We start from the raw sequence: 26,323 nt of genomic DNA, 5'->3' as shown, positions 1-26,323 counted from the left end.
TAGAATTGCGCGAAAATATAACGATATTCGAAAAAGCTATTTATATGATCCCAACCCAACTTTGATTAACGGCGATATTTTTTTTATCGCCCGATAAGAGTCTCACGTTAACGCAGCACGTTAACGCCGATAACGGCCCAGCACGAGTGTAAATATATATATATATATATATATTAGGGCTGTAAACTTTAGTCGTTTAGTCGACTAATCGGTCGATGCCGTCTTGGTCGACTGACATTCTCATTGGTCGACCAGTTGCATTTTTTTTTTTTTTTTTATAGAAATACATTTTCATTGATTTACTCCTTGATATGTATTCCTTTATAAGCAGTTATATATTACTGTATTAATTAGCCTATGTTTTATCCCCAACTTTAAATGCTGTAATTTAGGCTATTTTGTAACAGCGCGACAGTTTAGCGCACACACGTAGAGCACTCGGGAACCGCACCTGTGGCTGGCTGCGCTGCTGCTGCGGCGCGGACGCGCTTGGAAAAAAACGAGCTTCCATTATGAGCGCACATACCATGGGCCTACATTTGAAATAACGAACTTGAGCGCACAAAAGGCGCAATATGTGAGCAGGCCCTTTAACGGCTTTATTATGCTGACTCAATAGATTGTGTTTTCTTATGTTTTTATTTGTACACTTGATACGTTTGAAAATAGCCTAAATAATGTAACAAAACAAAAATAAAAATATATGCCTTCCTAATACAGCCTATTATTATTAGGATTGTTTTTTAGGCTATTTGGTTTTTTTGTGTGTTTGTTTTAAAACGCCTAGATCGGCTGGACAAAAGTTAACCCATAGCTTCGAAAGTAAAGAAGAATATACGGCCTGTATAAACGAGAGCTTTTGTTTTGTTAGGATTTTTCATTATTTGGCTGCTAAAAGTAAAAAAATTTGTAGTGTGTGGTGTGGTCAGGTTCGCAATTGTGACTGTCACTATAGACCTAGGACAGAGCTTCTCACTTTGCAGTTAAAAAAAAAATCACTTAATTTTCAAAGAATTGTATTATTATTATAGTTTTATGTATTATTGATGTTTTTTCGTTGTTGTTTTATAAATGCTCTATGACAATTGTTTAATAAATGTTCAATCAAAATGCAAAACATCGCGTTTTTTAATTTATTTATTTATTTCAGTCGACTGATCGTTGCGCAGGACAGGACTTTGGTCGACTAAGGATTTCTTTGGTTGACTACAGCCCTAATATATGTGTGTGTGTGTGTGTGTGTGTGGAATGCTTAATATCAGGCTCGATGTAATTTGACTTGATTTGTGATTTAATAACGATTTCATTTAATTGATTCGAGTACTCGAATTTTCATCTATGTATACTATGCATCTCTGCTGCAAGCTAAACCACAACAGTGGCATTTGTATTTATTTATTTTACATGTGGATTTTTTTGCTTTGATTGTAGCTGCTGTCATGAAATGGGACCCAGCTGCTACAGAGGCCCAAATAAAGTCTGCTGCATCTCATCATCTGAAACATGCCTGTTTGGTGGTGGCTATAAATGAATAGCCTTATTGTGCCTATTGTGGACCTTATAGCAGCCACATTTTGTTAATTGTTTATTTTATTTATAACTTTACTAGGGGTGTCACGATTCTCCAAATCCTCGATTCGATTACATTTTCGATTCTAAGGTCACGGTTCGATTCGATTCTTGATTTTTACATTTATTTTTTTAAAGCCGAAACCGGCCAATCAGGATGCTCTCTGTCTTACATGCGCTTCATGAGGCACACACGCAAGGTCTCTCGCTCTCTCCCTCTCTGCCGTGGGCGCGCTATACGGTTTGGAGCTAGGGCTGGGCGATATGGCCCAAAAAAAATATCACGATATTTTTTTTTATATCAGTCGATATCGATAATTATCACGATAAATGTCAAATCTTTATTTCTTTCAAGTTTAAAGGCAGATTTTTGCTCCTAAGTGAAAGTTGTATAAACCAGAGCATTGTGGTTTTAAAAATCTGAGGTAGAACATTCAAACATTTGTCATTTTTCCTTAACAAAATAAATATTTGAAAAGAAAAATATTTCTTCAGCACAGTTTGCAGTGCAGGCTGCAATATTTAAATTACATGTTTTGTCTCTAAATGCATATTCGACAGTGAGTTGACAGTAAATCTACATCCTAACTCAAGCTAATACTACTCTGTTAAATTTATGTTCATTAACAAAAACAGTAACATCTGTTTGTTTGTTTTTTATTTAAGGACCACACTTTTATTTGGTAAAATGTAATATTCTGACTGTTTGAGTTTTATTAAAATTAACCATTGGTCATCCAGTATCATGGATTTAGATCATGATAACCACAGATAAAGCCAGGTACAGCCTATAACTTAGCACCTCACTATCATGGCAAAATGTAACTTTAAGGTTTCTATGGTTTTTGTATGAAAAACAGTAGCCTACACTGTAAAAAATAAAATCGTAAAAAAACGGTCAATGACTGGCAGCTACGGCTGCCAAACAAAAACCGTAAAAATAAAGTAAAATATCCTAATTTAAATTGAGTGCAAAAAACATTTCCAAACTTTGTCCTTAAATGTTTTACAGAAAAACACTGTTATTTTACAGTTATTTTCTGAATTATTATGATCAAATACCTTCACTGTGAAAAAAAAAGTAAAATGACTGTCAGCAATGGCTGCCATACAAAAACCATAAAATGAATGTAAAATATCCTAATTTAAATAATAAATACTATTGCAGAAATCTTCATTAAGCTTTTTAACAGAAACACAGTTCTTTCACATATATATATTTACTGAATTTTTACTAAAAAACATATTCACTGTAAAAAGTAAATATCTTGCTATAAACTACACGCATGATTTACTGATTATATGTCATCAGCAACTACACAGTTACTGTCTGTTAAATAAAGCAACACACAACATTTCATCAGTGTTTCTCTGCTCATCCTGGACTGAAGCTCAGGCTCTACTCTTCAACACAATGGTGACACACAAAACACACCATACAGAAACACTTTACATCCCAGCAGAACATTAAACACTAACAGATCTCTCAAGATCTCAGCATCTTCACTTATTACAATCCAGACTTCTTTCATACTAACATTCCTATTGAGAAATAACAGAGGTTTAGAAGTAGATATTTTATTGAAAATAATAAAGTTTGATGTCACCATGATAGAGGTCAGTGTTTGCTTTAGTTGGGCTCTTGACCCTTCATATATTAACATTAGTTTTTCTCTTAACTGTGCATGTCTTTGATGCATATTTCTTATTGTAGGAAATCGAGAGAAACTCAGATCAGATGATGTTGGTCACTTAATAGTGATAATATTCATCAAGCAGTTGTCTGCTGTATTGATACCACCTGATTGGTATGACTTTTTAATGACTGAATAAGTTGTAAAATGTTAATTGTTAATTTAGAATGCCAGTATTGCTATAGAAGATCCTACAACGCTTTGATATAAGATTTTATGAAGTCATTATGTAAAAAAATTTTGACAGGGTCATACAGACTCACTCAGGCATCAATAATTAGCGTATGAATCTCAACAATGGTGACAATGAAAAAAAATTCTGACCTATTATAAAGTCACAAAAAGGCTTTGTTGATAGTCACCATTGTTGAGATTCATATGTTGATTCTTGATGTCTCCATACTCCTAACAAAATAAGCCAACTCAAAAAAAATGTATGTAGAATATATAAATTTTTTTAATTTGAGATTGCATTAATACTGATCCCACAATATTTCAACAAATCATGTGAAAAAAAGTATAACTTTGTATAACACTAAAGTCCATCTATATATAATGTATTCACAGCCAATAGAGATTTGACTGTCATATCAATGAATCAGATCATCATATGATGACTATAAAATCATCAATAAATGACCAAGATCATCTTATATTTTCTCTTGCAATTATTGCCATAATAAATGTGCATCAAAACACAGTTAAAGCAACCAGAGAAAAAGTAATGTTGAAACTCAAGAGTCATGAGCCCAACTAAAGCAAACACTGATCTCAATCATGGTGACATCACATTTCTATTAAAGTTTTTTACACTTTATTTAAATTAGGATATTTTACTTTAATTATATGGTTTTTGTTTGGCAGCCGTAGCTGCCAGTCATTTGACCCTTTTTTTACTATTTATTTAAAATGAAGGTATATGATCATAATAATGCAGGAAATACCTGTGAAATAACAGTGTTTTTTTGTTTATTTGAATTAGAAGATTTTACTTTAATTTTATGGTTTTTGTTTGGCAGCCGTAGCTGCCAGTCATTTGACCCTTTTTTTACGATTTTTTTACAATAAAGGGATATGATCATAATAATGCAGGAAATACCTGTGAAATAACAGTGTTTTTTTGTTTTATTTGAATTAGAAGATTTTACTTTAATTTTATGGTTTTTGTTTGGCAGCCGTAGCTGCCAGTCATTTGACCCTTTTTTTACGATTTTTTTTTTCCACTGAAGGTATATGATTGTTATTTTACAGGTATATCCTGAATTATCACAGTGTTTTTCAGTTTATTTAATTTAGGATTTTTTACTTTAATGTTACAGTTTTTTGGGGGCTGCCAGTCATTTGACCGTTTTATCATTGAACTGTTTTGTTACTGTTTAATTACAGATTATATTTGTAATTTTACATACATTTTTATGTAATTTAAGAAAACAGAAAAAATACTGTATGAAAAATACAATCAATTTCCTGTATAAAAAATGTGAATTACTGCAATTTGTCATTAATGTCACAATACCTAAAATAACAGCTGAATTTTTATTTGACAGATATTATTTGTAATTTTACAGTGTTTTGAGTACAATTTAAAATGAAAGAAAATGATCGTCAAAAAATCACAGTTATTTTCTGTAAAATTAGGTTTTTTTTTTACAGTGTACAAACAGTTAAATACATTATTAAATACTGTAATTATATTCCATTAGTCATTTAATACATTGTCTACATTAATAATATTATACAATTCAATATGTATATCCCACATTTCATGGTGCAGTTAATATTACTAGGCTAACGTTACAGTAAATCCCTGGTAGGCTAAATGGATTCAGTTTCCATTCAGATTCTGACTGTATCGTTGCGTACAGTGTTTCTCCTGTTTGTAAGCGGTGTTTCATCTGCCTTTAAACTGGACATTTGTGTTCTTCGCTGAACTTAAGCGCTTCTCACTGGATTTCGTGATCGAGACGATCAGAGTAAACGCGTCTGCTCTAGTGAGCTCGCGCTGCCATTTGGACTTTGAGCCGAGCGGATAAACGGTCCGTGTGGCGCGCGGTTCAAATGAGTTTCGTTCCGCTTTTGGCGCATACACATTATCGAACATTTATCGACCTCTTGATATCGTTTTATCGAGAAAAATTATATCGCGATAATTATCGTTATCGTTTTATCGCCCAGCCCTATTTGGAGCACAGTTTTTTCTGTCTCTCATGCTCGCTCACTCTAGATTCCGGGAGTTTTAATTAATTTGCAGGCATCAGGGAGCTGCTATCAATATGCGCGAGACTTGGGATGTCTGCAAACTGTGGCTTTTTTGAAGCGCGAACGTTGTCAACATAACTCACTGGAAATCCAAAAAACTTCCAGCACTTCAACACGCGTGTTTTTTCGGCTTGGCACGCCGACCGGACGTGACAGCATCGACGATTCCATTTTTTAATTCGATGTTCGAGATTGTGAATTAATTTCGATCGATTTCGATTTAAAATCAAAATCGTGACACCCTTAAACTTTACTGTTCTGGCTTTTAAGTTTTATTATGTTATCATGTTAATTTATACTTTACTGTTCTGGTTTTAAGTTTGTGTAAAATTGGTAATAAAAATATATTTTGAGATTTAAATAGTTGATTTCTTGGAGTGATCAGTTTGGTTTACAGGAAAATGGTAAGCAGTTTATTACAATTATATTGATAAGATATAAAAATGCAAGACTAGTATATAGACTACACAGTTATTCAATATTATCAATATTCTTTAAAATCTAATTTAGGTCTGTGTGTCTGCAATTTCATGACACGACAACCATTAACAATGAGTAATTGGGTTTTTCTCAGTGAAAACTAACTCACTGACACTGTTTTGAAGTAAACATTTTTTAAAGTAGGATCCTTGCAAATATGCACAGATGGGATTACCATGTCAGTATGGGTCTTGAACAGTCTTTGACATTTCTACTACAGAAAATGTGTCTAATACAACTTTTATTCTGGCTGCCTTTAGATGTCTTAACAATTATGTCTGTAGCACGTCTTTAATTGATGTCTAAACGTCTTTAATTGACGTCTAAACAATGTCCTGAAAAGACGTATAAAAACCTTCATTCTGGCTCCTGTGAGGACGTCTTCTGGATGTCTAACAATTACGTATTTTAGACGTCTTTAATTGACGTCTAAACAATGTCCTGAAAAGACGTATAAAAAAACTTTCATTCTGGCTCCTGTGAGGACGTCTTCTGGATGTCTAACAATTACGTCTATAGCACGTCTTTAATTGACGTCTAAACAATGTCCTGAAAAGACGTATAAAAAAACTTTCATTCTGGCTCCTGTGAGGACGTCTTCTGGATGTCTAACAATTACGTATTTTAGACGTCTTTAATTCACGTCTAAACAATGTCCTGAAAAGACGTATAAAAAACTTTCATTCTGGCTCCTGTGAGGACGTCTTCTGGATGTCTAACAATTACGTATTTTAGACGTCTTTAATTGACGTCTAAACAATGTCCTGAAAAGACGTATAAAAAACTTTCATTCTGGCTGCTGTGAGGACGTCTTCTGGATGTCTAACAATTACGTCTTTTAGACGTCTTTAATTGACGTCTAAACAATGTCCTGAAAAGACGTATAAAAAACTTTCATTCTGGCTCCTGTGAGGACGTCTTCTGGATGTCTAACAATTACGTATTTTAGACGTCTTTAATTGACGTCTAAACAATGTCCTGAAAAGACGTATAAAAAACTTTCATTCTGGCTGCTGTGAGGACGTCTTCTGGATGTCTAACAATTACGTCTTTTAGACGTCTTTAATTGACGTCTAAACAATGTCCTGAAAAGACGTATAAAAAACTTTCATTCTGGCTCCCGTGAGGACGTCTTCTGGATGTCTAACTATTACGTCTTTTAGACGTGTTCTAGACGACTTTTTGCTCGCTGGGTATGTTTACCATAAATTAAAGCCAAATATTTGATAGGTAATTTTTCTTACAGAAGCGCTGAAGCTAGAGCTTGATGGATGCAGTAGACACCATTATATTGGTAATAACTAAGAATGATGGGGTGGGGGGGAGGTCACAGTTTTAAGAAATGTCAAATCTTTTGAAATAGGGGATAATCACCTGGTAACAGGTTTGCACAGAAAATGTGGATCACAGCAAATCATTATGTTTTTGGTCTTTGCAATTTGTTGATTATTAAAATGAACATTTACTACAATTATTTGAAGATTTAACAGTTTGTGCCAAAATTACATTGTTGTATGGTTTTAATTGATAAATTAAGTAAAAAATGTCAAGATCTTGGGGGCAGGCTAAAATCACCTTTTTAAGGGGTGATACAGAGATTTGATGCGTTTAAAGCTGATTTTCAGGCTAATTTTATGTGACAATAGTTTATCAAAGATATCTAATATCTAACAAAAACATAACATTTTTGCCTCAGTTTTAAAGTCATGCACAAAAATGTGCAGTATTTATAACCCATCAAACAAAAATAAACGTTCTCTTACGAGAGGTTCTCTCGTACTGCGTAATATCTTACGCTTGGGGAAAACCTCTTTTCCACAAGATATTGAAGCCAAAAATTATCCTTAATTTCGAATTGATGTAAAACGCGTTGCGGCAGCATGCAGACATAGGCAAGGCGGCTCGCGTGCCTATGGGCTGTCCTGGGGCAACTGCAGCAGCCTATCGAGAGAGGCCCTTGGCTACGTCAAATCCAACGGGGGCGCTTCACGCCCACTACGTCACCTGCCGCCAAAGCGGGCGTGGCCTGGGCCTATAAATATAGCTCGATGGACTGATATAATCAGATTTTTCATCTCTTCAGCGAAGCTCACACATCGCTGGATCTGGAGTGAAGAAGCCGCGCCATCTGAGAAAAGCTTTCTGCGGGACGAGCCTTTGCATCTGAAGCCGCTAGCCTTCATCTCGCCGCCTTCAGTCGCCGTACCTGCTACGCTTTCCGGCGTTTATATCCTTTTACTCTGCCGAGTGCATGTTCGCCGCTGCGACTCACACTCTCTCTCTATATCTAAAAGAGCAGCGTCTTTTTAAAGATGCCTCGTTCCTGTGGCTCGTGCCAAGCCGCACTCAGCGACGGGGACGTTTCCTGCCTGGGTAAGGATCATGCAGCTCTCGCGCTCGCTGACGCCGGCTGTCATCATTGCGAGCTATTGCCATGGTGACTCTGAGGACTCGCCTGGCATTTTTCTCCGAGTCTGCACTTCCGCCCGCTATAGTGCCGCACCGTAAAAAGCGCCATACTTAGCGGGTCCCCGAGCCTTCTCCAGCTCGTGAAAGCTTGCCGGTTCGCCCACGAGCTTCACCAGCTTCACTCGAGTCGCTCACCGACGGACAACGGCGCCGTCCGCCGCCGCTTCCGCTTCCGCCATTAATAACGACGAGATAGCTGCATCTGTAGAGGAGTCGTCAGGGAAACGGGCCAGCATAGAATCCGAGCTGATGCGTCTACTCTCACAGGCCGTGGCGAGCCTCTGCCGGCCACCTCCCCCCTCCGCGTGGGCCCTGGCAAAAGATTGAGATAAAGCCCGAGGCCTCAAAGTCTTCCTAGCCCTCCCAGTTGGGTCTACTTCGCACGCGCCTGCTGCAGTTATGGCTAAAAGCGCGAGTACCACCTCGGGCATGGGCCTCCGGTCTGTTTCGCCTCAAGGTCGATCAGAAATGCGTCACAGCTCTGAAACCTTGGAGAGCAATCGACTGGTACCAGTCAGGTGTAAACCTGGGGACTTCCTCGAGTGTGAGAGTTGTGTCCACAGATGCCTCCACCTCGGGATGGGGAGCGCTGCTTGAGGGCAGACCGTTCTTTGGCCAGTGGTCAGAACGGGAGAAGCTCCTACACATAAACTGTCTAGAAATGATGGCAGTCGACAACGCGCTGAGGCGCTTTTGTCCCCGAATAAACAAAAGCGTTTATAAATCGCCAGGGTGGCGTCAGGTCCCGAAACCTTTACAGGCTGACGGAACGCCTCCTGGTCTGGGCTCAGCACAATCTGCGCTCATTGAGAGCAGCACATGTGCCTGGTCACCTGAATTTGGGACCAGACAGACTGTCCAGAAACAATGTTCCAGCAGGAGAATGGTTTCTGCACCCGCAGACGGTCCTACTGCTGTGGGAGACATTCGGCAGAGCGCAGGTAGACCTATTTGCGTCCCAAGAAAATGCTCACTGTCTGAAGTTTTTCTCCAAGAGCAGGGATGCGCTGGCCCACGTCTGGCCCCGCTGCCCACTCTTTGCTTTTCCCCCCGTCTCGCTCCTGCCTCAGGTATTGGAACGAATCAGGGAAAACGGATACTCAGTGCTACTTGTGGCTCCGCTCTGGAAAAACCAGGATTGTTTCCCAGTTCTGATGCAGCTGACAAGCACTGCCCCAATGCCAATACCGACGAGGAAAGACCTCTCTCAGGCCAAGGGCTCGATTTAGCATCCTCGCCCGGAGCTGTGGTCCCTGCACGCATGGGCCATCAACGGGTACCCGCAAACCTCCCGGAGGGAGTGTTAAACACGAATGTGAAGCACGATGTGTATGGAAATTGGGCCAAATGACTCAAAAGTCATACTCAAACCAAGACACGGATACGTGCCTAAATCCCTCAACACACCGTTCAGGGCTCAGGTTATTTCCCTGTCAGCCCTGCCAGTTTACAACGAGGAAAAGGACGCGAGCTTCCTTTGCCCAGTCAGGGCATTAAGAGCTTATGTGTCTCACTCGTCTGTTTTCAGACAGACTGAGCAGCTCTTCGTTTCGTTCAGCGGACGTGCTAAGGGACTAGCCGCATCGAAACAGAGCACGTCTAAAGGCTTGAAGTGTCCTTTAGGTGTTAGAGCGCACTCCACAAGAGGCATGGCCTCGTCGTGGGCTTGGTCTAGCGGGATTACCTTGCAGGATATCTGTATGGCGGCAGGCTGGGCCAGGTTTTATAACCTAGAGGTTCCCGCCTTACAGGCTAAACTAATTTCGGTCTAAAATCAGTATTGTCTGACCCGTTGCTTCGGCTCAGAATACTATAACCGCTTGAGCACCGCTCGCTGATTGATAAAATTACTCCATGGGCAAAAGTAAGTCCATACTGTTACACAGTTCAGGCCGAACATTTTCACCCCGACTGTGTGGAACACTGTTAATGCGATTAGCTCCCTTAGGACGCTAACTTATTGGGAATGACGCTTCTAGCCTCTTTTCTCAGACTCTTTGTGAGTCCCTGGTGATTATGCACTATATGAGCCCCGGGCACCTGCCCTTGGGACTTTGGTGTTGGATCCCAGCACGCACAGCGTTTTACACTGTGTTCCCCTAGCGTAAGATATTACGCAGTACGAGAGAACCTCTCGTAAGAGAACGTACTCGATTACTAACGTAACCTCGGTTCTCTCTAGAAGAGGGAACGAGTACTGCGTATCTTTGCCGTGCCTGAAACACGCTCTGGTTCGCTTCGGCCTTGAAAACCCAGATTATATCAGCCCATCGAGCTATATTTATAGGCCCAGGCCACGCCTGCTTTGGCGGGAGGTGACGGCGGTGGGCGCGAAGTGTCCCCATTGGATCTGACGTCACCAAGGGCCTCTCTCGATAGGCTGCTGCACGTTTTACATTAATTCAAAATTAAGGATAATGGAAAAGAGGTTTTCCCCTAGCGTAAGATTTTATGCAGTACTCGGTCCCTCTTCTAGAGAGAACCGAGGTTACGTTAGTAACCGAGTACGTTTTGTTAATGATCCCTTTAAGTTATAAAAACAGTATTTTGGAACATTCTCTGAATGTTCAAAATGTCTATTTTTTTTACAGGTTTCTTTTGAGTTATGCAAACATTCCATTTTATCATGCTGCAAACATTACAGGAAACGTTACTTTTTAATGTTTTTCTTTAACTTTTAACATTCTAAAAACAAGTAGTAACATATTTTTTTTAACCTTAAAAACCTTTTAGAAAAAAGACATTCCATGTCGTATAATTAACAGTTCTGTGCTAACAAGTTTTTAAAGACCAGATAACTTTGAACGAAACGTTGCTGCCAGAACGTTAGCCAAAGTTCAGAGAATGTTCCTTGTTAGCTGGGAGAGTATTGGTAAATAAGTGTAGATCATGGCTGTGTGCATCTTTATCGTTTATTTCCTGTCTCTAGCTGTGCTCTGTCGATACTGTCTTAAAATGTTTTCACGTCGTTCACGCTTCGTCTTCTGTCTGTTGCACCAGATCAATAATATAAATCAAACTATTATTGTGCTGCTCAGGTCTGTGTAATGGAAGATATTGGGGGGTTACCACAAAGCACTCTCACTCTTGTTAACAGCTGTGATCCATGTGACCCTGAATGCATGACTAACAAAATAATGGCATGCTCTGAATCGCATGCCAGGCTCAGATCCTCACAGGAAGCCCGCTGCGTCGCTACCCTGTTTCGCTCTAGTTGTCATGGTGTACGTTAGTCATAAATGTAAATGCAGCACAGTTTTACCATCACAGTCTATTGTAGAAATGGCAGATTAACATGATACATGAATAGTGTTGAGATGATTTTCTGGCCTGGCAAAGCAAACTAGTCATGTGAACTGGTGTGAGAATGGAGTATGATGCCCTTTGGGTGTAAGAAAGAAATGGAGTGGCTGCTCCACAAAGATTGCTTCTATTGTGACTGTACATTATTACAGAGAGAGGGGGAAAGGATACAGAAGGAGTTTCTTGCGAAGGCTCAAACTATCCCGTGTTTACACCGGAAGAAAGATAAACGAGAGAAACAATCTCCACGGAATAATGTGCTTAGTGGAAGTTCTGCTTCTCTGAGGGCTACTGATAAGTAGTAAGTGTACCGCGGTGTTAGGTTGTTGAGGTCACGGACAGAGAAACGCAGTTCCAAACACCTATGTGTCCAATCTTTCTCTCTCAGTTTAATCATAGTAATTCACAGACTTTATAAACCCACAAAATAAAAAAAAGAGGGTATGATGACCTTTAGAAGCAACTTCTCCTTCAGATTTCACCAAAAGAACAAACAAAATTGTTTGCTTTACTGTGTGGAAGAATTTTCTATTATAACAAAGGTGGGATGGGACATTGAAAAAACTCGGTTTGCTACTTATTTGGTGGAAGATGGCATTGGGGGGAAGAGGTTTCAGTCTAGATAGAATTGTTTTGGACAAAAATATGTATAACAGTTTGTGTGAAATTCTGTAACAGTGAACAGGATATTTTTTATGTTTGGGATGTTTGATCAACGCTTGCTGCATTCATGGCTGGCTTAGTCTAAAACTCAGATTTATTTGCAAGAGACAGCTGTTTTCCATTGTGGCGAGCAGGACGAGGGCGAGGGCCGTGAGAGAGCGGCGCGAGGCCGGTGCAGTGATTACTGATGAGCGACACCTGCGCGACGCACCGATCTCGTAGACGACAGTGAAGATCGAGAGAGGCCAGGCCTGGATTTATGTTGTGTTGTGTTTTGTTTGTTTGTTTAATTATATGTGACAGCAGTCGTCCGCGAGGGGCTGATGTCTTCTACTTTCGTTTTGTATTTGTTTATTTGAGTATTAAAGTTTGATGAATGTTCGCCGGTTCCAGCCTCCTTCTTCCTACAACATCTAACCTCGTTACATCCATGTTGCCTCATTGCAGGATTTTCGAAACTAGGTTCATAAGGAAACTGCAGGGGGTTCATGAGTTGATGCAAATCAAAAAAAAAAAAGTCAACCAAATAAATAAAATACTTTTTAAAAAGGAAGGAAATTAAACTTGTTTACTTGCATGTCATGGGATCATTAATAGACATCAGAGAACCATGAACAAGCAATTGTGTTGTTAAATTATTGAAATACTAATTTAAAAAATTTTTGGGGTGTTTCAAGTAAATAATGTATTGCTTTATTGCATTGCATTTGCTTAAACTACAACGTACAACCTTAATCCAGAACAAACAAGGCAGGGCAGGAACAGAACTCAACACGACGAATACACGTAACAAATACAACGAACGAGCACAGGACAGCAAACACAGGAAGACTAAATAGGAAGGCAAATAAGGTGGGTAACAAATAAACCAATAATCAGATAACAAGGGGGAGGGACCAGACAATAACAAGAGCACATGGCCCAACATAACAAAACACTCAAGTGCATAACCAAGACAGGACAGACATGTGACACTACCCCCTCCCTATGGAGCGGCTACCAGACGCTCCATAAAACCGGGGCGGGAGCGGAAGGAAACACCAGGGCGGGACGGGAGGGACAGACCAGGGCGGGACGGGAGGGACAGACCAGGGCGGGACGGGAGGGACAGACCAGGGCGGGACAGACCAGGGCAGGGCGGGACGGACAGACCAGGGCAAAACAGAGAGTCCATCGACGGCCAGGGCGAAACACAGAGTCCATCTGGCGGCCAGGGCGGTGAAGACCCCTCGGGCGGCCAGGGCGGTGAAGACCCCTCGGGCGGCCAGGGCGGTGAAGACCCCTCGGGCGGCCAGGGCGGTGAAGACCCCTCGGGCGGCCAGGGCGGTGAAGACCCCTCGGGCGGCCAGGGCGGTGAAGACCCCTCGGGCGGCCAGGGCGGTGAAGACCCCTCGGGAGGCCGGGGCGGTGAAGACCCCTCGGGAGGCCGGGGCGGTGAAGACCCCTCGGGAGGCCGGGGCGGTGAAGACCCCTCGGGAGGCCAGGGCGGTGAAGACCCCTCGGGAGGCCAGGGCGGTGAAGACCCCTCGGGCGGCCAGGGCGGAGCAGACCCCTCGGGCGGCCAGGGCGGAGCAGACCCCTCGGGCGGCCAGGGCGGTGAAGACCCCTCGGGCGGCCAGGGCGGTGAAGACCCCTCGGGAGGCCAGGGCGGTGAAGACCCCTCGGGCTCGGGCGGCCAGGGCGAAGCAGACCCCTCGGGCGGCCAGGGCGGTGGCTCAGGCTCTGGAACAGCAAACACCGGCTCAGGAACAGCAGACACCGGCTCAGGAACAGCAGACACCGGCTCAGGAACAGCAGACACCGGCTCAGGAACAGCAGACACCGGCTCAGGAACAGCAGACACCGGCTCAGGAACAGCCACAAGAACTGTAACAGTCACAAAAACAGACACAAACACAGAAACAAATACTGGCTCTGGAACAGGCACCGGCTCTGGAACAGACATTGGCTCCAGCTCTGGGACGGGCACTGGCTCTGCCTCCGGCTCTGGAACGGGTATTGGCTCTGCCTCTGGCTCTGGAACGGGCAATGGCTCCGCCTCCGGCTCTGGAACAGCAGACACTGGCTCCGGCTCTGGAACAGCAGACACTGGCTCCGGTCCTGGAACAGCAGACACTGGCTCCGGTCCTGGAACAGCAGACACTGGCTCCGGCCCTGGAACAGCAGACACTGGCTCCGGCTCGGGAACAGGAGACACGGGCATGTCCAGGATCCGAGCCAGACGCTCCAGATAGTCCAGGTCCATGAAGGCAGACGGCACTGGCTCTGCCTCCGGCTCTGGAACGGGTACTGGCTCTGCCTCCGGCTCTGGAACGGGCACTGGCTCTGCCTCCGGCTCTGGAACGGGCACTGGCTCTGCCTCCGGCTCTGGAACGGGCACTGGCTCTGCCTCCGGCTCTGGAACGGGCACTGGCTCTGCCTCCGGCTCTGGAACGGGCACTGGCTCTGCCTCCGGCTCTGGAACGGGCACTGGCTCTGCCTCCGGCTCTGGAACGGGCACTGGCTCTGCCTCCGGCTCTGGAACGGGCACTGGCTCTGCCTCCGGCTCTGGAACGGGCACTGGCTCTGCCTCCGGCTCTGGAACGGGCACTGGCTCTGCCTCCGGCTCTGGAACGGGCACTGGCTCTGCCTCCGGCTCTGGAACAGCAGACACTGGCATGTCCAGGATCCGAGCCAGACGCTCCAGATAGTCCAGGTCCATGAAGGGAGACGGAACGTGAACAGTCTCTGACTGGGCAGACGGGACGTGAACAGTCTCTGACTGGGCAGACGGGACGTGAACAGTCTCTGACTGGGCAGACGGGACGTGAACAGTCTCTGACTGGGCAGACGGGACGTGAACAGTCTCTGACTGGGCAGACGGGACGTGAACAGTCTCTGTCTGGGCAGACGGGACGTGAACAGTCTCTGACTGGGCAGACGGGACGTGAACAGTCTCTGACTGGGCAGACGTGACGTGAACAGTCTCTGACTGGGCAGACGTGACGTGAACAGTCTTTCGCTGGGCAGACGTGACGTGAACAGCCTCTCGCTGGGCAGACGTGACGTGAGCAGTCTCTCGCTGGGCAGACGTGACGTGAACAGTCTCTCGCTGGGCAGACGTGACATGAACAGTCTCCGAATGGACAGGCGCAGGTCTCCTCCTCCTCCTCTGTCCCTTCTGACGGATATGCGCAGACTCGGGGCTGGCTAAAACCATCGACGGAGTACCAACACTGGACGGATCCAGTGACAATGATTTTCTTTCCGAAGAGGCCAGTGGAGAAGACTCTGCTGCCCTCCTCTCCTCATTCCTTTGAGCGCACAGGGAGAAATATTTTAAAAGAGAAATCCCATTCTCCCTTTCTGCAGGACAAAGTTCGCTCCGCTGAATCCACATAATGGCTCGTTCGTTCTGTCACGGTGCGTGGTGTGGAATAAATCCGTGGATTCAAGTGCAGAGTAAGAAATATTTAATAAGGACCAAAACATAAAATAAACAAAAGAAAACTACAACGTACAACCTTAATCCAGAACAAACAAGGCAGGGCAGGAACAGAACTCAACACGACGAATACACGTAACAAATACAACGAACGAGCACAGGACAGCAAACACAGGAAGACTAAATAGGAAGGCAAATAAGGTGGGTAACGAGGATAACAGGTGGGACAAATAAACCAATAATCAGATAACAAGGGGGAGGGACCAGACAATAACAAGAGCACATGGCCCAACATAACAAAACACTCAAGTGCATAACCAAGACAGGACAGACATGTGACACTATTTTAACGATCTGAAACGCAAGTGTCAAAGCGCAAAGCGCAAGTAACTTTGTGGGCGGATCCCGGCGCTGTTGCTATTTTCCCGGCGGGATAAATGCCTCTTGCGCCTGGCGCAAATCTAAAAGGGGTTGGTCTGAAGTAGCTTCATTATTCATGGGTGTGGTTTGGGCGTAACGTGAAATAAACCAATCAGAACGTCATCTCACATTCCCTTTAAGAGCAGGCGCGCTTGTTCTAAAGCGGATTCCTATAACGGCGGATTTGCCAGGCGCGCGCCAGGAGCTGTTCACAGCCGAGGAGAGCAACATTCTCGTCAGGGCCGTAAAACACAGAGAAGTGACATTGGGGATGGAGAAACCCACCCAAATTAACTTAAACAGGCGTATGATAATTTGGGTAAATGTGTAAGCTACATGTATGCTTTTATAATAAATTGTCTATCTATCTATCTATCTATCTATCTATCTATCTATCTATCTATCGATCTATCTATCGATCTATCTATCTATCTATCTATCTATCTATCTATCTATCTATCTATCTATCTATCTATCTATCTATCTATCTATCTATCTATCTATCTATCTATCTATCTAATAATGTATGATTTGCAAAAATGAAAACTGCTGCTTAGACGAGAGAATCAAAGTGTATGCGCGTTGTGCACACGCTACATTGATTATGGCCAAGCATGCGCCCTTAAAATAGCATAATGAACAACGCGCAACGCGCCACTGACTTTAGACTAGTTTTTTCTGGTCAGTGGCGTAATTGTTTTATAGAACAGCAAAATAGCATGAGGGAAAGTTTGCGCCGGAACACTTTGCGCTGAACCGCCCCGGGGAGCGCAAGTGTATTTCCGACGTGTGTCTGTGGAGGGAAAAGCCCGATTTGCGCGGGTGCAAAATAGGAATGATACATGTGTCAGTGTACAAAGCCATTTGCGCCGAGTGCAAGATAGGGCCCAATGTGTTAAAGTCGTCAAGAAAAGGAAGTTGTGATTGTCTTTTCTTCCATATTTTGAAGTATTTCAAGTAAAACAGCTTCACGAACAACAACAACAACAACAACAACAACAACAACAAAATGTTGGGCAGGACTTTATTTAGTCAATCAGGAATTGATTGGATTGATGGTTCAAGCATTGCTGTTTATAATAATAATAATAATAATTCATTACATTTATATAGCGCTTTTCTTGGCACTCAAAGCGCTTTACATAGAAGGGGGAATCTCCTCAACCACCACCAGTGTGCAGCATCCACCTGGATGATGCGACGGCAGCCATATTGCGCCAGAACGCCCACCACACACCAGCTTATTGGTGGAGAGGAGACATAGGGTGCTTCTCAATTCTTATTTGTGCATCCTCGTTTCCTTTCCTCGCTTCCTTTCCTCGCGTCTCAGCTCCACCCCCTGCAGGATGCGAGGGAAGGCTGCAAGGAAAGAAAATGAGGACAGAGGAATCGAATGAAAGTTTTTTTTTATACTTTGGAATACTTGATCACTCGAGCGTCACTTCACTGCGTCATCAGCAGCGCTCAAAGGATCTGCCCTTATGTTGTTGAAGTTTGGTTATTTAAGAAATTAGTAATAAATAATAATAAAGCAAGATACCCTGTTGAAATATGTGAGATGTGTGGTTTATTTAAACTGCAATGGTAAAGTATAAATTAAAATGATTGTGACCGACGTGAAGGGGGAGGAGAATGTATACGTGAGTCACGTTTAGTCAATAAAACACTTCCGCAAAGCATGCAACTGTGTATCCTCGCTCATAGCTCCTCTGGAAGCCTCCTCACTCCTCGATCCTCGCCTCCTCGCGGTGCAATTAGAGAATTGAGATGTCCTTCAAGATGGCTGAGCTCGATCGGTTTCCGGGTCATAGGATGGAGGACGGAGGATCGAGGAGACGAGGAGGGATATTGAGAAGCACCCATAGTGATGAAGCCAATTGGTATATATATATGGGGATGATTAGGAGGCCATGATGGACAGAGGCCACTGGGCAAATTTGGCCAGGATGCCGGGGTTACACCCCTACTCCTTCGAAAGACATCCTGGGATTTTTTGTGACCACAGAGAGTCAGGGCCTCGGTTTAACGTCTCATCCGAAGGACGGTGCTCTTTGACAGTATAGTGTCCCCATTACTATAATGGGGCGTTAGGACCCACACAGACCACAGGGTGAGCGCCCCCTGCTGGCCTCACTAAAACCTCTTCCAGCAGCAACCTGGTTTTCTCAGAAGGTCTCCCATCTCGGAGAACAGGAGAAATGACAGTTATCCAGGCTATCAATTACTTTGACACATTGCACGCCTGTGGCGTTCATTATATACACTCGCTGGCCTGAGAGGGCTGCGGCCATTCATCACCACAGTCAGTGAGTCTCAAGGCTGATGTGCGTGCTGCAAATGAGATTTTCTAATTACTCCCGCAATTTCTTTGATCGAAAGGGGGTAAACCAAGGGCATTAATTAGAGAACGCGTTCCGATGGATGGCTTTGTTTATTTGACATTTGTGATCATATGGAGTTCTTGTAAAGCTTATGCTCCAGTAGGAATAAAAGAGTGCACCATGTCTTTCGAAGACATAAACATAAGCCTAAGAGAAATATAAATAAATGTATGCAAATAAAACTCATTTCTATACTACACACAACAGAAATGTCAGAGAATACTCACGCAGTTATATTCTGGGTAATTGTAACCAGAGGGTATATGTTAAAAGAGTAGTTCTGTACACATCTGTTTACCTCTCAAGCCTAAAATTAGATAAAAGTGACAGTGCAAAACAAACGATTGTGGATGAAGGCAGACATCAGCATGCAGAAAACACACAGCACTGTTGGAGTTATTGAATTACAGCAATGCTTTTGGCTCATGAATCTTCATATTAATAAATCCATTTACAGGTGCACCTATTGTAGAATCTGACTCCTCTGTTGACATTTTTTTTCATGTTGACATTTTTTTTCATCTTCTTCATTCTTTATTTCCTCTGCAAAAGGCACCTAGTTTACCTTGCTAGTGAGGCAACTTGCCCCTCAGCTTTGCAGGATCATTTGCTTCCCCCTCGTTTCTTGCTTTCTAAATTTGTATCCACTTTACTACTTTTCAGTACCGCTGCAATCTGCGGCTCAATATGAAGTCTGTATTTGTCACATTATCCGCAGCACCCCACTGTTGTCCTAAAGCTGTTTGGCTTCCAAATGTCCAACTGTTTATGCCCAGTGCCAGAGAGAGAGAGAGAGAGAAAGAGAGAGAGAACCTGCCAGGAAACAGACTGAGTCAGCATGGGGAGGGGAGTCATCGTCCCTGGAGCCTGGCGATGGTCCAGCGCTCGCCAAGTTATGACGATAACAAGAGAGATGAGAGCTGCTGGGAATCCCTTCAGGTGATTGTATAACAAAACTAGAGAGATACATGTAGTTGTGAAATGTGAAATCTGAGTTTATATATGCAGATGATTTCTGATTATTTTGCATAGGACTTGAAAGAGTGTTGGAGGAGTCACATTGCACCAAATGAACATAATGTGGCAAATGTTCATATTGTTATTGTTGTATAAAAATCCATTGATAATGGGTGTAGATCTAAAAGCCTGAAGAGAAAAAATTCTATTCAATGTATCAATACAAATTGTCATTACAAAGCAGTATTAATTCTCAGTGGGCAGGTCAGGTGTAACACCAGTGGCCAGGAAACAATTATTGAAGATATAGGCTAATATAAATATAAGTGAGCAATTCGAGAATGTATGTAGCCTATTGGTATGTATTGGTTGTTCCAATTTTTTTTTCTTCTGTCAGGGCTAGAATCTTTGGCTGTGGTCTTACATCCTCGGACCCCATTGTGGTCTGCGAACCCCAGTTAGAAAACCACTGTGAAATTTATTTTTTGCACACAGAATACTGAACTACAAATAGTAACTTTTATTTAGATGGACACAATGTCCATCAGCTATGGGAGAATTACGGCCAGTGGAAAAATCTATGCAAAATATGTCAGCTGCCATCTAACACGGGCAACAAATATTGATAATTGTATAGGTGAGTAGAAGTTCTGTCTCACTCATAAATGATAGAAACAAACCCAGCGATCTCTGTGAGCTTCAAAAGCTTAAAGTCAACATGATGCGTTCGCAACCCATTTAATCAAGCCAGGTGATTGGAGGGGATGACTTGGGAGCGACATTAGTTGAGTTTTGCTAAAAAAATTTGATTACATGCTGGCCTTGAGCAATTTGTTAACATTATTCTTCAGTATTCTAGAGCAGGGTTTTTTTTGTTTTTTTTAGGGACAAAAGGTGTATATTTACCAAATTTTTCAATGGAAATATTCATTATTTGTCAGGTAGGTAAAGAATTGTGAGGGCTCAGGTGCAGAGAGCTTTGAAGGGCTTTATTTAATAAAATAAAAAAACACACAACTTAAACCTCACTAATGGGGAAAAAACACAGTCCAGGGCAGCAGGACTGGAGCAAGGCATGACAAACAGGCAAGACTTCCACACATGAAACATAGATGATGGGCTGGCACAGGACAGAAAACAAAGGAGAATATATAGGGAAGGAAATAAGAAGGGTAACAAGGGAGATCAGGCGGGGCAAATAAACCAAGTAACAAGAGAGTGGGGCCAAGACTAGAGACTGACAGAAGAGCACATTGCACACAGAAACAAATAAAAAGTCACGTGCAAAATGCAAACATCTCTCTCTCTCTCTCGTTTCCGGTGTGAGTGTGAGTGTGAGCGTTTGGAGTTTTTTGAGTGTGGAGCATGTCTTTCTGTGTGAGTTTTTTTTTCTTTTCTTTTTGCTTTTCTTTTTTGGATTGTTACATTTGTTTATTTTGAGTCGCCTGGGTTTTTTCTCCTTGCGTGGCCATGGCGGACTCACGAGTTGGTGTTCTAAAGAATCTCACGCGGCGTCACGGTGTTAAAGTGGCGTCCGCGGTGAGTTTTGAAGATTGTTGTTTGGCAATGGGAGAAGTTGTTGGACACGACAGGATTTTGTCGGCGTCTAAAATGAATAGGCCTAGTGCTGTTGTGTTTTTTTTTAAGTCGGTCGAAAAGGCAAACGAATTAGTGGAAAAGGGAATCGTTGTAAATAATCTCTTCACTCCAGTTCTTCCGCTTTCAACACCCTCAAAAAAGTAACACTCTCTAATATTCCACCTTTTGTTTCTGATGATACACTGGTTAAGATCTTGTCCCGCTATGGAAAGCTGGTTTCACCGATTAAGAAAATCCTCATTGGTACTGCTTCACCACTGTTAAAACATGTAGTTTCTTTTAGACGATTTGCCTACATGATTCTGAAAGACAGCGAAGAGATTGACTTGACTTTTAACATTAAGGTTGACAACTTTGATTATGTTTTCTATGCCACAACTGATAAGATGAATTGCTTTAACTGTGGTGGGATATAGGCCATCTGATTCGGACTTGCCCCAAAATGAATAAAGAGGATCATTTATCGACTGATGGGCAAAGCATGATGGAGGCTAGTCTAAATGGTGATGATGAGGAAAGGGTTGAAGCAGGACTTCTAATGCTCCTATTCTGAGTGTGAAAAATGAGACTGTTGTAGAGAATAATGGTTGTGTTTCTGAGGCTCAGGATGTAGTTTCTGATATCAGTGAACAGTAGTGTCTTTGCAGGAAGATGAGTTGAATGGAGTTAGTGATGTCATTACTGAGTCAGTTTTGACAAAGGATAAAAGTGATAATGTGAAGTGTCAATCATTCGAACTGTGTGATGATGTTGATCTAGAATTAGATACAACTGAGTTTAAAATTGGTAAAAGGAAAAGTTCAAGTGAAGTTCAAAGTGTTAAACAGAAAAAAAAAACAAATATAGATAATGATGATGACGACAAAGAAGGGATGGAAAGTGGCAATGAATCTTCGGATTCAAATTTCAGTTTTTCTCAAAGAGCTTAATTCAGTCGTGATTATGAGGTAGAAAACATTAAACTATTCCTCAAAGCAACGAAAAATAAGAGAGGAGGAAAGGTGTTGTGTGTGAATATTTTCCAGGTATCAAACAATTTGTTGACAAAACCAAGATGTTCATGGCGGAAAGCTTATTCACAAACAAGGAAATTTATCGGTTAAAGAAAATTGTAAGAATTTTAAACCCTGATCTTGTAAATGATGCATTTTTTGCTTGTTTATTATTTTCTTCTTTTCTTTTAAAAATGAATGAAATTAATATTGCTTCCTTGAATATTAATTGAGCAAGAGATTTTAAGAGAATAATAGAAATTTATGAATTTGTGAAACAAAATAAGTTAGATGCGGTGATGCTCCAGGAAACTCATAGTGATCTAAAAAAAAATGCTTCTGATTGGGCTAGAGAGTGGGGTGGTCTTTCGTTTTTAAGTCATAATACTTCACTTAGTAGTGGAGTAGCCATTCTTTTTGCGAACATTTTTAACCCACATTCTTTTAAAATAGAAGAAATAGGAAATAGACTTTTAAAAGTAAGAGCATACTATGAAAAGAATGTTATTATTTTTATTTGCGTGTACTGTCCTGTCTCAGCAATAGAGAGAATGGTGTTTTTAAATATATTGTGTTCTGTGTTACAAAAATGTAATCAAGAAGAGTTTTTGTTGGGAGGTGATTTGACCTGCACTGAATCTAATCTAGATAGGAATCATTTAGAACCTCATATACCTTCTAGAAATCGATTGATTCAATTTGTTAAGATGCATGAACTGTGTGATGTTTGGAGACGATTAAAGGGCATGCAAAAACAGTATACTTGGACTCATGTGCGTGATAGAATCATTTCAATGGCAAGATTGGACAGATTTGGACAGACGTTTTCAAACACCATTATAATGTCATAAGGAACTGTCACATTGTACCTGTTAGTTTTTATAAATCTTTTAAAACCCAAAATTGCTTATTGGCAATTCAACACTGCATTATTAATTGACAAACATTTTAAAGAATGTTTAAAAAAATTTGGGAGGATTTTAAAACTAAGAAAGGTTTTTATAACTCTGTACAACAATGGTGGGATGTAGGAAAAGCCCAAAATTAAGCAGCTTTGTTTACAGATTACTCGAAACATCACAATTTTAGAATGAGTATCTTGGAGGCTGATATTTTAAAAGTCCAAGAATTGGATGAGTCTACTGGTACAAGAGGTTTCTTAGACTTACTTTTAGATAAAAAAAAAAACACAATTGGCTGATCTACTTGGTTCCAGGACACAGGGGGCCTTGGTCAGGTCGAGATTTCCAAATATGAATCAAATGGATGCTTCAACTAAATTCTTTTTTAATTTAGAAAAAAAAGAATGGTCAAAGAACCATTCATGCTTTATGATCTGAATCTGGAATTCTTTTGACAGATCTTTCGGATATTCGCCAGAGGGCGGTTGGTTTTTATGAGAATTTATATAAGAGTGAAGTTGCTGTAGAGCTAGAAAATGAGGGTGAGTTCTTCTTTGAAAACTTACCTCAGGTGCCTGAAAGCATCAACACTGGCATTTCTGGCCTTCTGAGTATGAGTGAGCTACAGAAGGCACTTCAAGGGATGGTGTCTGGAAAAACACCAGGCATCGATGGTATACCAGTGGACTTTTACAAGTCTTTTTGGTCACATGGAAAAAAAACAAGACAAAAGCCATGTGCACACAAACCCACAGGACAGAAGAAGAGCACATGGGAGACAAACACGCTCATCCGCCATGTGCGCAAACAGAATACAAGATAGACAGAAGTGTCAGGATCCAGACATGCCCCGAACATGCAAGACAGATATAAGAGTGCATGGTCCAGAGAACAACCCCAAAGCCAAATACTCACAGAAACACGAGATAGACACATGGATCTAAAGTCCAAAGGTAACAGGACCCATGACATTATCAGGTTTATATTATCTTTAAAATATATATATAAATCATTTCCAGATTGTAATTTCATCTTTTGACAATGACAATATTACACTTATAACACTTATTTCGTTTTCCAAACAACTTGCTATTTTTCTCACACTATACAAATTAATCTGAATACATGACAAACTTGCATAGCTGCCTTTATATTTTATATTTAGATAGTTGAAAAGTGTTCAGAAGAGTTAATAGAGTTTAGAAGAAAAGCGTTGAACCCTTTTGTCATGCTATAAAAAAAGCATACGAAATAATAGTTTGATAGCTGTTGACAATCAATCAATCCAATCAATCAATCAATCAATCAGTCAGTCAGTCAGTCAGTCAGTCAGTCAGTCAGTCAGTCAGTCAGTCACCCCAGATTTCCACCAACTGCAGAACGGCTGCGGATCGGCTCCGCTGCGTGTCGGATCCGTGCTCCGCCGTCCTTCAATACCTACCAGATACGGATTTGTTGCGGAACGGCTGCGGCCATGACTGACAGCTGAAGTCACGAGGACATACGATATCTCGCGAATTTACGTTTGATCGCGCGATATAACAGGATTTAGTTTCTATAAACAGAACCACAAAACCAACAACAGTTTGTTTCCATCCAGAGGAGTACAGGGGAAACAACTCTGTGCTGACCTGCTGATCTCCTTTTTTTTGTGGAGATTATTGTGATTCTAGTAGGCCTACAATATTTATAATTATATAATCAACTTATAAAATGCTAAATGTTTATTTTGGGTTCCTTTTTGAATGAATTGGGAAAGTAGTAGGCTGTGTAAATAAAGTTAACTATTGTTCTTGTTGGAAAAGGAAAAAGTATATTTTTATTTTGAAAATTACCGGATGTTTTATTTTGTTTCTGTGTTCTGTTCTGTTATCTTTGTTTATCGACTTCCTGCGATGCTCTCCGGGATCCGGCAAAAATAGAAACTTTGCGTATCTGCTCCGGAGGGCTGCGGTCGCCGGAGCTGGGACGGAGTCGGAACGCAGCCGTTCCGCAGTCAGTGAAAATACACACATTGACTTGAATGGAAACCTATTGACTCCGCCGCCGTTCCGGAGCGGATCCGCAGCCGTTCCGCAGTTGGTGGAAATTGGGGGTCAGTCAGTCAGTCAGTCAACCAACCAATCAATCAATCAATAAATAAATAAATCAAACATTGAGAAACACATGTTTGTTATCTATTACACCTTAGAAAACCCTGTTCTTGATATTATTTAACATCTGATCATTAGCCTCTCTGCACACTAATCTCGGGTAACTGTGATGATGCTGAAAGCATACAGTTCCTACCTTTATACGTCATTTGCACGCGGAACCCTTTTTACGCTGTTTTTGGTTTTCCCTCAGCACCATCAAAAATCAATACCCTAAACCTAAATGACCTGAAAGAAACCATGAGAGCCTTTTACAGTCTGCTGTCGTGAACACCACCCCTTTAAATTGCAGTGCTGTCTCAATAAAAGAAATACGGCATAAATTGATTTGTATGCCTTATGCCTCGGAGGAAGAAGTCTTTCATTTTGGGTCCGGGGAAATTCAGATCATTCTATGCCCAAGTAGTGAAGCAAGAAAAATGGAGCTCCTTTAAAGTCTGTGTTCAAAAGGTTTTCACTCCCTGTTGTGGGTTTATCATTGTGCATTTATTTTCTAATTGCCTCTGAGATATAACTTCTATACCATAGCTGACTATAGCTACTATACCACAGTGGGCATTTTTGTATTGATTTGCTATTTAACATTTATTAGCAACTGTCAGGTGACAATCAATTTGCCCTCCTCTCAAATATTATGAGTACTCGGCTTATTGCATTAAGTACAGTGGATTTTTTATTGATTAATAAATCTAAAGAGCTATGAAGCACAATATGAAAATTCTATATATGCACAAATAAGTTAGCTTCAATGCTCATAGCTTTTAAATAATGGTTAGGTTGCTTTAATGCCAAATCCTTGAGCTGATAGAAATCAAACTATCTCAGCTGCTCTTTTAAATTGTAAAGAGATTTATTAATCTCTAACCTAGATTAAGAGGACCTACACATTTTGTTCAGCAGTTCCACTGCCAGCTAAGCCTGCGGGAGCAAAACATATGCTGGATTTCTATGTCTCAGGCTGCTGTAAATTTATAATGAGGATGCCATCACACTTCCGATTCATAAATCTCAAGGGTTGCTTGCAATCACATCCACATTTAACAATATTGAACATTAGA

This window comes from Rhinichthys klamathensis, unplaced genomic scaffold (assembly GCF_029890125.1).
Source record: "Rhinichthys klamathensis goyatoka isolate OS25496 unplaced genomic scaffold, OSU_Roscu_1.1 h1tg000291l_1, whole genome shotgun sequence".
Taxonomy (NCBI): Eukaryota; Metazoa; Chordata; class Actinopteri; order Cypriniformes; family Leuciscidae; genus Rhinichthys; species Rhinichthys klamathensis.
The sequence above is the reverse complement of the archived record's forward strand: the minus strand, read 5'-3'. Positions refer to the sequence as shown.